Source organism: Chiloscyllium plagiosum, unplaced genomic scaffold, assembly GCF_037043375.1.
Source record: "Chiloscyllium plagiosum isolate Xiang-an unplaced genomic scaffold, Cpla_swu_hap1 HiC_scaffold_39, whole genome shotgun sequence".
NCBI classification, from domain to species: Eukaryota; Metazoa; Chordata; class Chondrichthyes; order Orectolobiformes; family Hemiscylliidae; genus Chiloscyllium; species Chiloscyllium plagiosum.
Window position 1 is genome coordinate 100,416,115 of NW_028270177.1, and position 12,906 is coordinate 100,429,020.

Consider the following 12,906-nt stretch of genomic DNA (forward strand, 5'->3'; position numbering starts at 1 on the left):
GAGAGAATGCGTGTGTGTGAGAGAGAGAATGTGCGAGTGAGAGAGAGAATGTGTGTGTGAGAGAGAATGTGTGTGTGAGAGAGAGAATGCGTATGTGCGAGAGAAAATGTGTGTGTGTGAGAGAGAATGTGTGTGTGAGAGAGAATGTGTGTCAGAGAGAGAGAGAATGTGTGTGTGAGAGAGAATGCGTGTGTGCAAGAGAGAGAGAATGCGTGTGTGAGAGAGAGAGAGAATGTGTGTGAGAGAGAGAGGAAGCGTGTGTGCGAGTGAGAGAGAATGCTTGTGTGAGAGAGAGAGAGAATGTGTGTGTGAGAGAGAGAATGGGTGTGTGCGAGTGAGAGAGAGAATGCGTGTGTGTGAGAGAGAATGTGTGTGAGAGAGAATATGTGTGTGAGAGAGAATGCATGTGTGAGAGAGAATGTGTGTGTGAGAGAGAATGTGTGTGTGAGAGAGAATGTGTGTGTGAGAGAGAATGTGTGTGTTAGAGAGAATGTGTGTGTGAGAGAGAATGTGTGTGTGAGAGAGAGAATGTGTGTGTGAGAGAGAATGTGTGTGTGAGAGAGAATGCGTGTGTGAGAGAGAGAATGTGTGTGAGAGGGAGAATGTGTGTGTGTGAGAGAGAATGTGTGTGTGAGAGAATGTGTGTGAGAGAGAGAATGTGCGTGTGAGAGAGAGAATGAGTGTGTGTGAGAGAGAGAATGAGTGTGTGTGACAGAGAATGCGTGTGTGAGAGAGAATGTGCGTGTGAGGGAGAGAATGCGTGTGCGTGTGAGAGAGAGAATGAGTGTGTGTGAGAGAGAGAATGTGTGTGTGCGAGAGAGAATGCGTGTGCGTGTGAGAGAGAGAATGAGTGTGTGTGACAGAGAATGCGTGCGTGAGTGAGAATGTGTGTGTGTGAGAGAGAATGCGTGTGTGTGAGAGAGAGAGAATGAGTGTGTGAGAGAGAGAATGTGTGTCAGAGAGAATGCGTGTGTGCGAGAGAGAGAATGCGTGTGTGCTAGAGAGAGAATGTGTGTGTGAGAGAATGCGTGTGCGTGTGAGACAGAGAATGCGTGTGTGTGAGAGAGAGAGAATGCGTGTGCAAGAGAGAGAATGCGTGTGTGTGAGAGAGAATGTGTGTGTCAGAGAGAGAATGTCTGTGAGAGAGAATGTGTGTGAGAAAGAGAATGCGTGTGTGAGAAAGAGAATGCGTGTGTGAGAGAGAGAATGTGTGTGTGTGAGAGAATGCGTGTGTGAGAGAGAGTGTGTGTGTATGAGAGCGAGAGAGAATGTGTGTGAGAGAGAGAGAGAATGCGAGTGAGAGAGAGAATGCGTATGTGCGAGAGAAAATGTGTGTTTGAGAGAGAGAATGTGTGTGTGAGAGAGAATGTGTGTGAGAGAGAGAGAGAATGCGAGTGAGAGAGAGAATGCGTATGTGCGAGAGAAAATGTGTGTTTGAGAGAGAGAATGTTTGTGTGAGAGAGAATGTGTGTCAGAGAGAGAGAGAATGTGTGTGAGAGAGAGAATGCGTGTGTGCAAGAGAGAGAGAATGCGTGTGTGAGAGAGAGAGAGAATGTGTGTGAGAGAGAGAGGAAGCGTGTGTGCGAGTGAGAGAGAATGCGTGTGTGTGAGAGAGAGAATGTGTGTGAGAGAGAGAGGAAGCGTGTGTGTGAGAGAGAGAGAATGCGTGCGTTCGAGTGAGAGAGAGAATGCGTGTGTGAGAGAGAGAATGTGTGTGAGAGAGAATGTGTGTGTGAGAGAGAATGCATGTGTGAGAGAGAATGTGTGTGTGAGAGAGAATGTGTGTGAGAGAGAGAGAATGTGTGTGTGAGAGAGAATGCGTGTGTTAGAGAGAATGTGTGTGTGAGAGAATGTGTGTGTGAGAGAGAATGCGTGTGTGAGAGAGAGAATGTGTGTGAGAGAGAGAATGTGTGTGTGAGAGAGAGAATGTGTGTGTGAGAGAATGTGTGTGTGAAAGAGAATGTGTGTGTGTGAGAGAGAATGTGTGTGAGAGGGAGAATGTGTGTTTGTGAGAGAGAATGTGTGTGTGAGAGAATGTGTGTGAGAGAGAATGTGCGTGTGAGAGAGAATGCGTGTGTGAGAGAGAATGCATGTGTGTGAGAGAGAGAATGTGCGAGTGAGAGAGAGAATGTGTGTGTGAGAGAGAATGCGTGTGTGAGAGAGAGAATGTGTGTGTGAGAGAGAATGCGTATGTGCGAGAGAAAATGTGTGTGTGTGAGAGAGAATGTGTGTGTGAGAGAGAATGTGTGTCAGAGAGAGAGAGAATGTGTGTGAGAGAGAGAATGCGTGTGTGCAAGAGAGAGAGAATGCGTGTGTGAGAGAGAGAGGAAGCGTGTGTGCGAGTGAGAGAGAATGCGTGTGTGAGAGAGAGAGAGAATGTGTGTGTGAGAGAGAGAATGCGTGTGTGCGAGTGAGAGAGAGAATGCGTGTGTGAGAGAGAGAATGTGTGTGAGAGAGAATGTGTGTGTGAGAGAGAATGTGTGTGTGAGAGAGAATGTGTGTGTGAGAGAGAGAATGTGTGTGTGAGAGAGAATGTGTGTGTGAGAGAGAATGCGTGTGTGAGAGAGAGAATGTGTGTGAGAGAGAGAATGTGTGTGTGAGATAGAGAATGTGTGTGTGAGAGAATGTGTGTGTGAAAGAGAATGTGTGTGTGAGAGAATGTGTGTGAGAGAGAGAATGTGCGTGTGAGAGAGAATGCGAGTGTGAGAGAGAATGCGTGTGTGTGTGTGAGAGAATGTGCGAGTGAGAGAGAGAATGTGGGTGTGAGAGAGAATGTGGTTGTTAGAGAGAGAATGTGTGTGAGAGAGGGAGAATGTGCGTGTGAGAGCGAGAGAGTGTGAGAGTGAGAGAGAGAATGTGCGTGTGTGAGAGAATGCATGTGTGTGAGAGAGAGAATGTGCGAGTGAGAGAGAGAATGTGCGTGTGAGAGAGAATGCGTGTGTGAGAGAGAGAATGTGTGTGTGAGAGAGAGAATGTGTGTGAGAGAGAGAATGTGTGTGTGAGAGAGAGAATGTGTGTGTCAGAGAGAAAGCGTGTGTCAGAGAGAATGTGTTTGTGAGAGAGGATGCGTGTGTGAGAGAGAGAATGCGTGTGTGAGAGAGAATGCGTGTGTGAGAGAGAATGTGTGTGTGAGAGAGAATGTGTGTGTCAGAGAGAGACTGCGTGTGTGAGAAAGAATGTGTGTGTGAGAGAGAGAATGTGTGTCAGAGAGAGAGAGAATTGTGTGTGAGAGAGAATGTGTGTCAGAGAGAGAGAGAATGCGTGTGTGAGAGAGACAATGTGTATGAGAGAGAGAATGCGTGTGTCAGAGAGAATGCGTGTGTGTGAGAGAGAATGTGTGTGTGAGAGAGAGAATATGTGTGTGAGAGAGAGAATGTGTGTGTGAGAGAGAATGTGTGTGTGAGAGAGAATGCGTGTGTGAGAGAGAGAATGCGTGTGTGAGAGAGATTGCGTGTGTCAGAGTGAATGCGTGTGTGAGAGAGAATGTGTGTGTGAGAGAGAATGCGTGTGTCAGAGAGAATGCGTGTGTGAGAGAGAGAGAATGTGTGTGAGAGAGAGAATGCGAGTGTGAGAGAGAGAGAATGTGTGTGTGAGAGAGAGAATGTGTGTGAGAGAGAGAATGCGTGTGTCAGAGAGAATGCGTGTGTGAGAGAGAGAATGTGTGTGAGAGAGAGAATGTTTGTGAGAGAGAGAATGCGTGTGTCAGAGAGAATGTGTGTGTGAGAGAGAATGCGTGAGTGAGAGAGAGAGAATGTGTGTGTGTGAGGGAGAATGCGTGTGTGAGTGAGAATGCGTGTGTGAGAGGGAGAATGCGTGTGAGAGAGAGAATGCATGTGTCAGAGAGAATGCGTGGGTGAGAGAGAGAATGTGTGTGTGAGAGAGAGAATGTGTGTGTTAGAGAGAGAATGTGTGTGAGAGAAAGAACGCGTGTGTCAGAGAGAATGCGTGTGTGAGAGAGAATGCGTGTGTGAGAGAGGGAGAGAATGTGTGTGTGAGAGAGAGAATGTGTGTGTCAGAGAGAATGCGTGTGTGAGAGAGAGAATGTGTGTGAGAGAGAGAATGCGTGTGTGAGAGAGAGAGAATGTTTGTGAGAGAGAGAATGCGTGTGAGAGTGAGAGAGAATGTGTGTGTGAGAGAGAGAATGTGTGTGAGAGGGAGAATGCGTGTGTGAGAGAGAGAGAATGTGTGTGTGAGAGAGAATGCGTGTGTTAGAGAGAATGTGTGTGTGAGAGAATGTGTGTGTGAGAGAGAATGCGTGTGAGAGAGAGAGAATGTGTGTGAGAGAGAGAATGTGTGTGTGAGAGAGAGAATGTGTGTGTGAGAGAATGTGTGTGTGAAAGAGAATGTGTGTGTGTGAGAGAGAATGTGTGTGAGAGGGAGAATGTGTGTTTGTGAGAGAGAATGTGTGTGTGAGAGAATGTGTGTGAGAGAGAATGTGCGTGTGAGAGAGAATGCGTGTGTGAGAGAGAATTCATGTGTGTGAGAGAGAGAATGTGCGAGTGAGGGAGAGAATGTGTGTGTGAGAGAGAATGTGTGTGTGAGAGAGAGAATGTGTGTGTGAGAGAGAATGCGTATGTGCGAGAGAAAATGTGTGTGTGTGAGGGAGAATGTGTGTGTGAGAGAGAATGTGTGTCAGAGAGAGAGAGAATGTGTGTGAGAGAGAGAATGCGTGTGTGCAAGAGAGAGAGAATGCGTGTGTGAGAGAGAGAGGAAGCGTGTGTGCGAGTGAGAGAGAATGCGTGTGTGAGAGAGAGAGAGAATGTGTGTGTGAGAGAGAGAATGCGTGTGTGCGAGTGAGAGAGAGAATGCGTGTGTGAGAGAGAGAATGTGTGTGAGAGAGAATGTGTGTGTGAGAGAGAATGTGTGTGTGAGAGAGAATGTGTGTGTGAGAGAGAATGTGTGTGTGAGAGAGAGAATGTGTGTGTGAGAGAGAATGTGTGTGTGAGAGAGAATGCGTGTGTGAGAGAGAGAATGTGTGAGAGAGAGAGAATGTGTGTGTGAGATAGAGAATGTGTGTGTGAGAGAATGTGTGTGTGAAAGAGAATGTGTGTGTGAGAGAATGTGTGTGAGAGAGAGAATGTGCGTGTGAGAAAGAATGCGAGTGTGAGAGAGAATGCGTGTGTGTGTGTGAGAGAATGTGCGAGTGAGAGAGAGAATGTGGGTGTGAGAGAGAATGTGGTTGTTAGAGAGAGAATGTGTGTGAGAGAGGGAGAATGTGCGTGTGAGAGCGAGAGAGTGTGAGAGTGAGAGAGAGAATGTGCGTGTGTGAGAGAATGCATGTGTGTGAGAGAGAGAATGTGCGAGTGAGAGAGAGAATGTGCGTGTGAGAGAGAATGCGCGTGTGAGAGAGAGAATGTGTGTGTGAGAGAGAGAATGTGTGTGAGAGAGAGAATGTGTGTGTGAGAGAGAGAATGTGTGTGTCAGAGAGAAAGCGTATGTCAGAGAGAATGTGTTTGTGAGAGAGGATGCGTGTGTGAGAGAGAGAATGCGTGTGTGAGAGAGAATGCGTGTGTGAGAGAGAATGTGTGTGTGAGAGAGAATGTGTGTGTCAGAGAGAGACTGCGTGTGTGAGAAAGAATGTGTGTGTGAGAGAGAGAATGTGTGTCAGAGAGAGAGAGAATGCGTGTGTGAGAGAGAGAATGTGTATGAGAGAGAGAATGCGTGTGTCAGAGAGAATGCGTGTGTGTGAGAGAGAATGTGTGTGTGAGTGAGAGAATATGTGTGTGAGAGAGAGAATGTGTGTGTGAGAGAGAATGTGTGTGTGAGAGAGAATGCGTGTGTGAGGGAGAGAATGCGTGTGTGAGAGAGATTGCGTGTTTCAGAGTGAATGCGTGTGTGAGAGAGAATGTGTGTGTGAGAGAGAATGCGTGTGTCAGAGAGAATGCGTGTGTGAGAGAGAGAGAATGTGTGTGAGAGAGAGAATGCGAGTGTGAGAGAGAGAGAATGTGTGTGTGAGAGAGAGAATGTGTGTGAGAGAGAGAATGCGTGTGTCAGAGAGAATGCGTGTGTGAGAGAGAGAATGTGTGTGAGAGAAAGAATGTTTGTGAGAGAGAGAATGCGTGTGTCAGAGAGAATGTGTGTGTGAGAGAGAATGCGTGAGTGAGAGAGAGAGAATGTGTGTGTGTGAGAGAGAATGCGTGTGTGAGAGAGAATGCGTGTGTGAGAGGGAGAATGCGTGTGAGAGAGAGAATGCATGTGTCAGAGAGAATGCGTGTGTGAGAGAGAGAATGTGTGTGTGAGAGAGAGAATGTGTGTGTTAGAGAGAGAATGTGTGTGAGAGAAAGAACGCGTGTGTCAGAGAGAATGCGTGTGTGAGAGAGAATGCGTGTGTGAGAGAGGGAGAGAATGTATGTGTGAGAGAGAGAATGTGTGTGTGAGAGAGAATGTGTGTGTGAGAGAGAATGCGTGTGTGAGAGAGAGAATGCGTGTGTGAGGGAGAATGCGTGTGTCAGAGAGAATGCGTGTGTGAGAGAGAGAATGTGTGTGAGAGAGAGAATGCGTGTGTGAGAGAGAGAGAATGTTTGTGAGAGAGAGAATGCGTGTGAGAGTGAGAGAGAATGTGTGTGTGAGAGAGAGAATGTGTGTGAGCGAGAGAATGCGTGTGTCAGAGAGAATGCGTGTGTGAGCGAGAGAATGTGTGTGTGAGAGAGAAAGCGTGTGTGAGAGAGAGAATGTGTGTGAGAGAGAGAATGCGTGTGTCAGAGAGAATGCGTGTGTGAGAGAGAGAATGTGTGTGAGAGAGAGAATGTGTGTGAGAGAGAGAGAGAATGTGTGTGTGTGAGAGAGAGAATGCGTGTGTGAGAGAGAATGCGTGTGTGAGAGAGAATGCGTTTGAGAGAGAGAGAGAATGCATGTGTGAGAGAGAGAGAGAGGATGCGTGTCAGAGATAGAGAGAATGTGTGTGTGAGAGAGAATGCGCGTGTGAGAGAGAGAATGTGCGTGTGTGTGAGAGAGAATGTGTGAGAGAGAGAATGTGTGTGTGTGAGAGAGATAATGCGTGTGTGAGAGAGAGAATGTGTGTGAGAGAGAGAATGTGTGAGAGAGAGAGAGAATGCGAGTGCGTGTGAGAGAGACAGAATGCGTGTGTGACAGAGAATGCGTGTGCGTGTGGGAGAGTGACAATGCATGTGTAAGAGAGAGAATGCGTGTGTGAGAGAGAGAGAATGCGTGAGAGAGAGAGAATGCGTGTGTGAGAGAGAGAGAATGCGTGTCTGAGAGAGAGAATGCGTGTGTGAGAGAGAGAGAATGCGTGTGTGCGAGAGAGATTGCGTGTGAGAGAGAGAATGCATTTGTGCGAGAGAGAGAATGTGTTTGTGCGAGAGAGAGAATGTGTGTTTAGAGAGAATGCGTCTTTGAGAGAGAGAGAATGTGTACGTGAGAGGGAGAATGAGTGCACGAGAGAGAGAATACGTGCATGAGAGAGAGAATAAGTGTGGGAGAGAGAGAGCGAATGCGTGCGAGAGAGAGAAAATGAGTGTGCAAGAGAGAATGCGTTCGTGAGAGAGAGAATGCGTGCATGAGAGAGAGAATGAGTGTGCGAGAGAGAGAATGCGTGCGAGAGAGAGAATGCATGCGAGAGAGAGAATGCATGCGTGAGAGAGAGAATGAGTGTGCGAGAGAGAGAATGCGTGCATGAGAGAGAGAATGAGTGTGTGAGAGAGAGGATTCGTGTGTGTGAGAGAGAGAATGCGTGTGTGCGAGAGAGAATGCGTGTGTGCGTGAGAGAGAGAATGCGTGTGTGTGTGAGAGAGAGAATGAGTGTGAGAGAGAATGCATGTGTGCGAGGGAGAGAGAATGCATGTGTGCGAGAGAGAGAGAATGTGTGTGTGTGTGAGAGAGAATGCGTGTCTGCGAGAGAGAATGCATGTGTGAGAGAGAGAATACGTGTGGGAGAGAGAGAGCGAATGCGTGCGTGAGAGAGAGAATGAGTGTGCAAGAGAGAATGCGTGTGTGCGAGAGAGAGAATGCGTGCGTGAGAGAGAGAATGAGTGTGAGAAAGAATTAGTGTGCAAGAGAGCGGATGCGTGTGTGAGAGACAGAGAATGCGTGTGTGAGAGAGAGAATGCATGTGTGTGAGAGAGAATGAGTGTGGGAGAGAGAGAGCGAATGCGTGCGTGAGAGAGAGAATGAGTGTGCAAGAGAGAATGCGTGCGAGAGAGAGAATGCGTGCGTGAGAGAGAGAATGAGTGTGAGAGAGAGAATTAGTGTGCAAGAGAGCGAATGCGTGCGTGAGAGAGAGAGAATGAGTGTGTGAGAGAGAGAGGATTCGTGTGTGCGAGAGAGAATGCATGTGTGAGAGAGAGAATGAGTGTGGGAGAGAGAGAGCGAATGCGTGCGTGAGAGAGAGAATGAGTGTGTGAGAGAGAGAGAATGCGTGTGTGCGAGAGAGAGAATGCGTGCGTGAGAGCGAGAATGAGTGTGAGAGAGAGAATTAGTATGCAAGAGAGCGAATGCGTGCGTGAGAGAGAGAGAATGTGTGTGTGTGAGAGAGAGAATGTGTGTGTGAGAGAGAATGCGTGTGTGAGAGAGAGAATGTGTGTGTGAGAGAGAATGCGTGTGTGAGAGAGAGAATGCGTGTGAGAGAGAGAATGCGAGTGTCAGAGAGAATGCGTGTGTGAGAGAGAGAATGTGTGTGTGAGAGAGAATGCGTGTGTGCAAGAGAGAGAAAATGCGTTTTAGAGAGAGAGAATGCGTGTGAGAGAGAGAGAGAATGCGTGTGTGAGAGAGAATGCGTGTGAGAGAGAGAGAATGCGTGTGTGAGTGAGAGAGAAAATGCATGTGAGAGAGAGAGAGAATGTGTGTGTGAGAGAGAATGTGCGTGTGAGAGAGAGAATGTGTGTGTGTGTCTGAGAGAGAATGTGTGAGAGAGAGAATGTGTGTGTGTGAGAGAGAGAGAATGTGTGTGTGAGAGAGAATGCGTGTGTGAGAGAGAGAATGTGTGTGTGAGAGAGAATGCGTGTGTGAGAGAGAATGCGTGTGAGAGAGAGAGAGAATGTGTGTGAGAGAGTGAATGCGTGTGTGCAAGAGAGAGAGAATGCGTGTGTGAGAGAGAGAGAGAATGCGTGAGAGAGAGAATGCGTGTGTGTGAGAGAGAGAATGTGTGTGTGAGAGAGAGAGAATGTTAGTGAGAGAGAGAGAATGCGTGTGTGTGAGAGAGAGAATGTGTGTGTGAGAGAGAGAGAATGTTTGTGAGAGAGAGAATGCGTGTGTGAGAGAGAGAGAATGTTTGTGAGAGAGAGAATGCGTGTGAGAGTGAGAGAGAATGTGTGTGTGAGAGAGAGAATGTGTGTGAGAGGGAGAATGCGTGTGTGAGAGAGAGAGAATGTGTGTGTGAGAGAGAATGCGTGTGTTAGAGAGAATGTGTGTGTGAGAGAATGTGTGTGTGAGAGAGAATGCGTGTGTGAGAGAGAGAATGTGTGTGAGAGAGAGAATGTGTGTGTGAGAGAGAGAATGTGTGTGTGAGAGAATGTGTGTGTGAAAGAGAATGTGTGTGTGTGAGAGAGAATGTGTGTGAGAGGGAGAATGTGTGTTTGTGAGAGAGAATGTGTGTGTGAGAGAATGTGTGTGAGAGAGAATGTGCGTGTGAGAGAGAATGCGTGTGTGAGAGAGAATTCATGTGTGTGAGAGAGAGAATGTGCGAGTGAGGGAGAGAATGTGTGTGTGAGAGAGAATGTGTGTGTGAGAGAGAGAATGTGTGTGTGAGAGAGAATGCGTATGTGCGAGAGAAAATGTGTGTGTGTGAGGGAGAATGTGTGTGAGAGAGAATGTGTGTCAGAGAGAGAGAGAATGTGTGTGAGAGAGAGAATGCGTGTGTGCAAGAGAGAGAGAATGCGTGTGTGAGAGAGAGAGGAAGCGTGTGTGCGAGTGAGAGAGAATGCGTGTGTGAGAGAGAGAGAGAATGTGTGTGTGAGAGAGAGAATGCGTGTGTGCGAGTGAGAGAGAGAATGCGTGTGTGAGAGAGAGAATGTGTGTGAGAGAGAATGTGTGTGTGAGAGAGAATGTGTGTGTGAGAGAGAGAATGTGTGTGTGAGAGAGAATGTGTGTGTGAGAGAGAATGCGTGTGTGAGAGAGAGAATGTGTGTGAGAGAGAGAATGTGTGTGTGAGATAGAGAATGTGTGTGTGAGAGAATGTGTGTGTGAAAGAGAATGTGTGTGTGAGAGAATGTGTGTGAGAGAGAGAATGTGCGTGTGAGAAAGAATGCGAGTGTGAGAGAGAATGCGTGTGTGTGTGTGAGAGAATGTGCGAGTGAGAGAGAGAATGTGGGTGTGAGAGAGAATGTGGTTGTTAGAGAGAGAATGTGTGTGAGAGAGGGAGAATGTGCGTGTGAGAGCGAGAGAGTGTGAGAGTGAGAGAGAGAATGTGCGTGTGTGAGAGAATGCATGTGTGTGAGAGAGAGAATGTGCGAGTGAGAGAGAGAATGTGCGTGTGAGAGAGAATGCGCGTGTGAGAGAGAGAATGTGTGTGTGAGAGAGAGAATGTGTGTGAGAGAGAGAATGTGTGTGTGAGAGAGAGAATGTGTGTGTCAGAGAGAAAGCGTGTGTCAGAGAGAATGTGTTTGTGAGAGAGGATGCGTGTGTGAGAGAGAGAATGCGTGTGTGAGAGAGAATGCGTGTGTGAGAGAGAATGTGTGTGTGAGAGAGAATGTGTGTGTCAGAGAGAGACTGCGTGTGTGAGAAAGAATGTGTGTGTGAGAGAGAGAATGTGTGTCAGAGAGAGAGAGAATGCGTGTGTGTGAGCGAGAATGTGTATGAGAGAGAGAATGCGTGTGTCAGAGAGAATGCGTGTGTGTGAGAGAGAATGTGTGTGTGAGTGAGAGAATATGTGTGTGAGAGAGAGAATGTGTGTGTGAGAGAGAATGTGTGTGTGAGAGAGAATGCGTGTGTGAGAGAGAGAATGCGTGTGTGAGAGAGATTGCGTGTTTCAGAGTGAATGCGTGTGTGAGAGAGAATGTGTGTGTGAGAGAGAATGCGTGTGTCAGAGAGAATGCGTGTGTGAGAGAGAGAGAATGTGTGTGAGAGAGAGAATGCGAGTGTGAGAGAGAGAGAATGTGTGTGTGAGAGAGAGAATGTGTGTGAGAGAGAGAATGCGTGTGTCAGAGAGAATGCGTGTGTGAGAGAGAGAATGTGTGTGAGAGAGAGAATGTTTGTGAGAGAGAGAATGCGTGTGTCAGAGAGAATGTGTGTGTGAGAGAGAATGCGTGAGTGAGAGAGAGAGAATGTGTGTGTGTGAGAGAGAATGCGTGTGTGAGAGAGAATGCGTGTGTGAGAGGGAGAATGCGTGTGAGAGAGAGAATGCATGTGTCAGAGAGAATGCGTGTGTGAGAGAGAGAATGTGTGTGTGAGAGAGAGAATGTGTGTGTTAGAGAGAGAATGTGTGTGAGAGAAAGAACGCGTGTGTCAGAGAGAATGCGTTTGTGAGAGAGAATGCGTGTGTGAGAGAGGGAGAGAATGTATGTGTGAGAGAGAGAATGTGTGTGTGAGAGAGAATGTGTGTGTGAGAGAGAATGCGTGTGTGAGAGAGAGAATGCGTGTGTGAGGGAGAATGCGTGTGTCAGAGAGAATGCGTGTGTGAGAGAGAGAATGTGTGTGAGAGAGAGAATGCGTGTGTGAGAGAGAGAGAATGTTTGTGAGAGAGAGAATGCGTGTGAGAGTGAGAGAGAATGTGTGTGTGAGAGAGAGAATGTGTGTGAGCGAGAGAATGCGTGTGTCAGAGAGAATGCGTGTGTGAGCGAGAGAATGTGTGTGTGAGAGAGAAAGCGTGTGTGAGAGAGAGAATGTGTGTGAGAGAGAGAATGCGTGTGTCAGAGAGAATGCGTGTGTGAGAGAGAGAATGTGTGTGAGAGAGAGAATGTGTGTGAGAGAGAGAGAGAATGTGTGTGTGAGAGAGAGAGAATGCGTGTGTGAGAGAGAATGCGTGTGTGAGAGAGAATGCGTTTGAGAGAGAGAGAGAATGCATGTGTGAGAGAGAGAGAGAGGATGCGTGTCAGAGATAGAGAGAATGTGTGTGTGAGAGAGAATGCGCGTGTGAGAGAGAGAATGTGCGTGTGTGTGAGAGAGAATGTGTGAGAGAGAGAATGTGTGTGTGTGAGAGAGATAATGCGTGTGTGAGAGAGAGAATGTGTGTGAGAGAGAGAATGTGTGAGAGAGAGAGAGAATGCGAGTGCGTGTGAGAGAGACAGAATGCGTGTGTGACAGAGAATGCGTGTGCGTGTGGGAGAGTGACAATGCATGTGTAAGAGAGAGAATGCGTGTGTGAGAGAGAGAGAATGCGTGAGAGAGAGAGAATGCGTGTGTGAGAGAGAGAGAATGCGTGTCTGAGAGAGAGAATGCGTGTGTGAGAGAGAGAGAATGCGTGTGTGCGAGAGAGATTGCGTGTGAGAGAGAGAATGCATTTGTGCGAGAGAGAGAATGTGTTTGTGCGAGAGAGAGAATGTGTGTTTAGAGAGAATGCGTCTTTGAGAGAGAGAGAATGTGTACGTGAGAGGGAGAATGAGTGCACGAGAGAGAGAATACGTGCATGAGAGAGAGAATAAGTGTGGGAGAGAGAGAGCGAATGCGTGCGAGAGAGAGAAAATGAGTGTGCAAGAGAGAATGCGTTCGTGAGAGAGAGAATGCGTGCATGAGAGAGAGAATGAGTGTGCGAGAGAGAGAATGCGTGCGAGAGAGAGAATGCATGCGAGAGAGAGAATGCATGCGTGAGAGAGAGAATGAGTGTGCGAGAGAGAGAATGCGTGCATGAGAGAGAGAATGAGTGTGTGAGAGAGAGGATTCGTGTGTGTGAGAGAGAGAATGCGTGTGTGCGAGAGAGAATGCGTGTGTGCGTGAGAGAGAGAATGCGTGTGTGTGTGAGAGAGAGAATGAGTGTGAGAGAGAATGCATGTGTGCGAGGGAGAGAGAATGCATGTG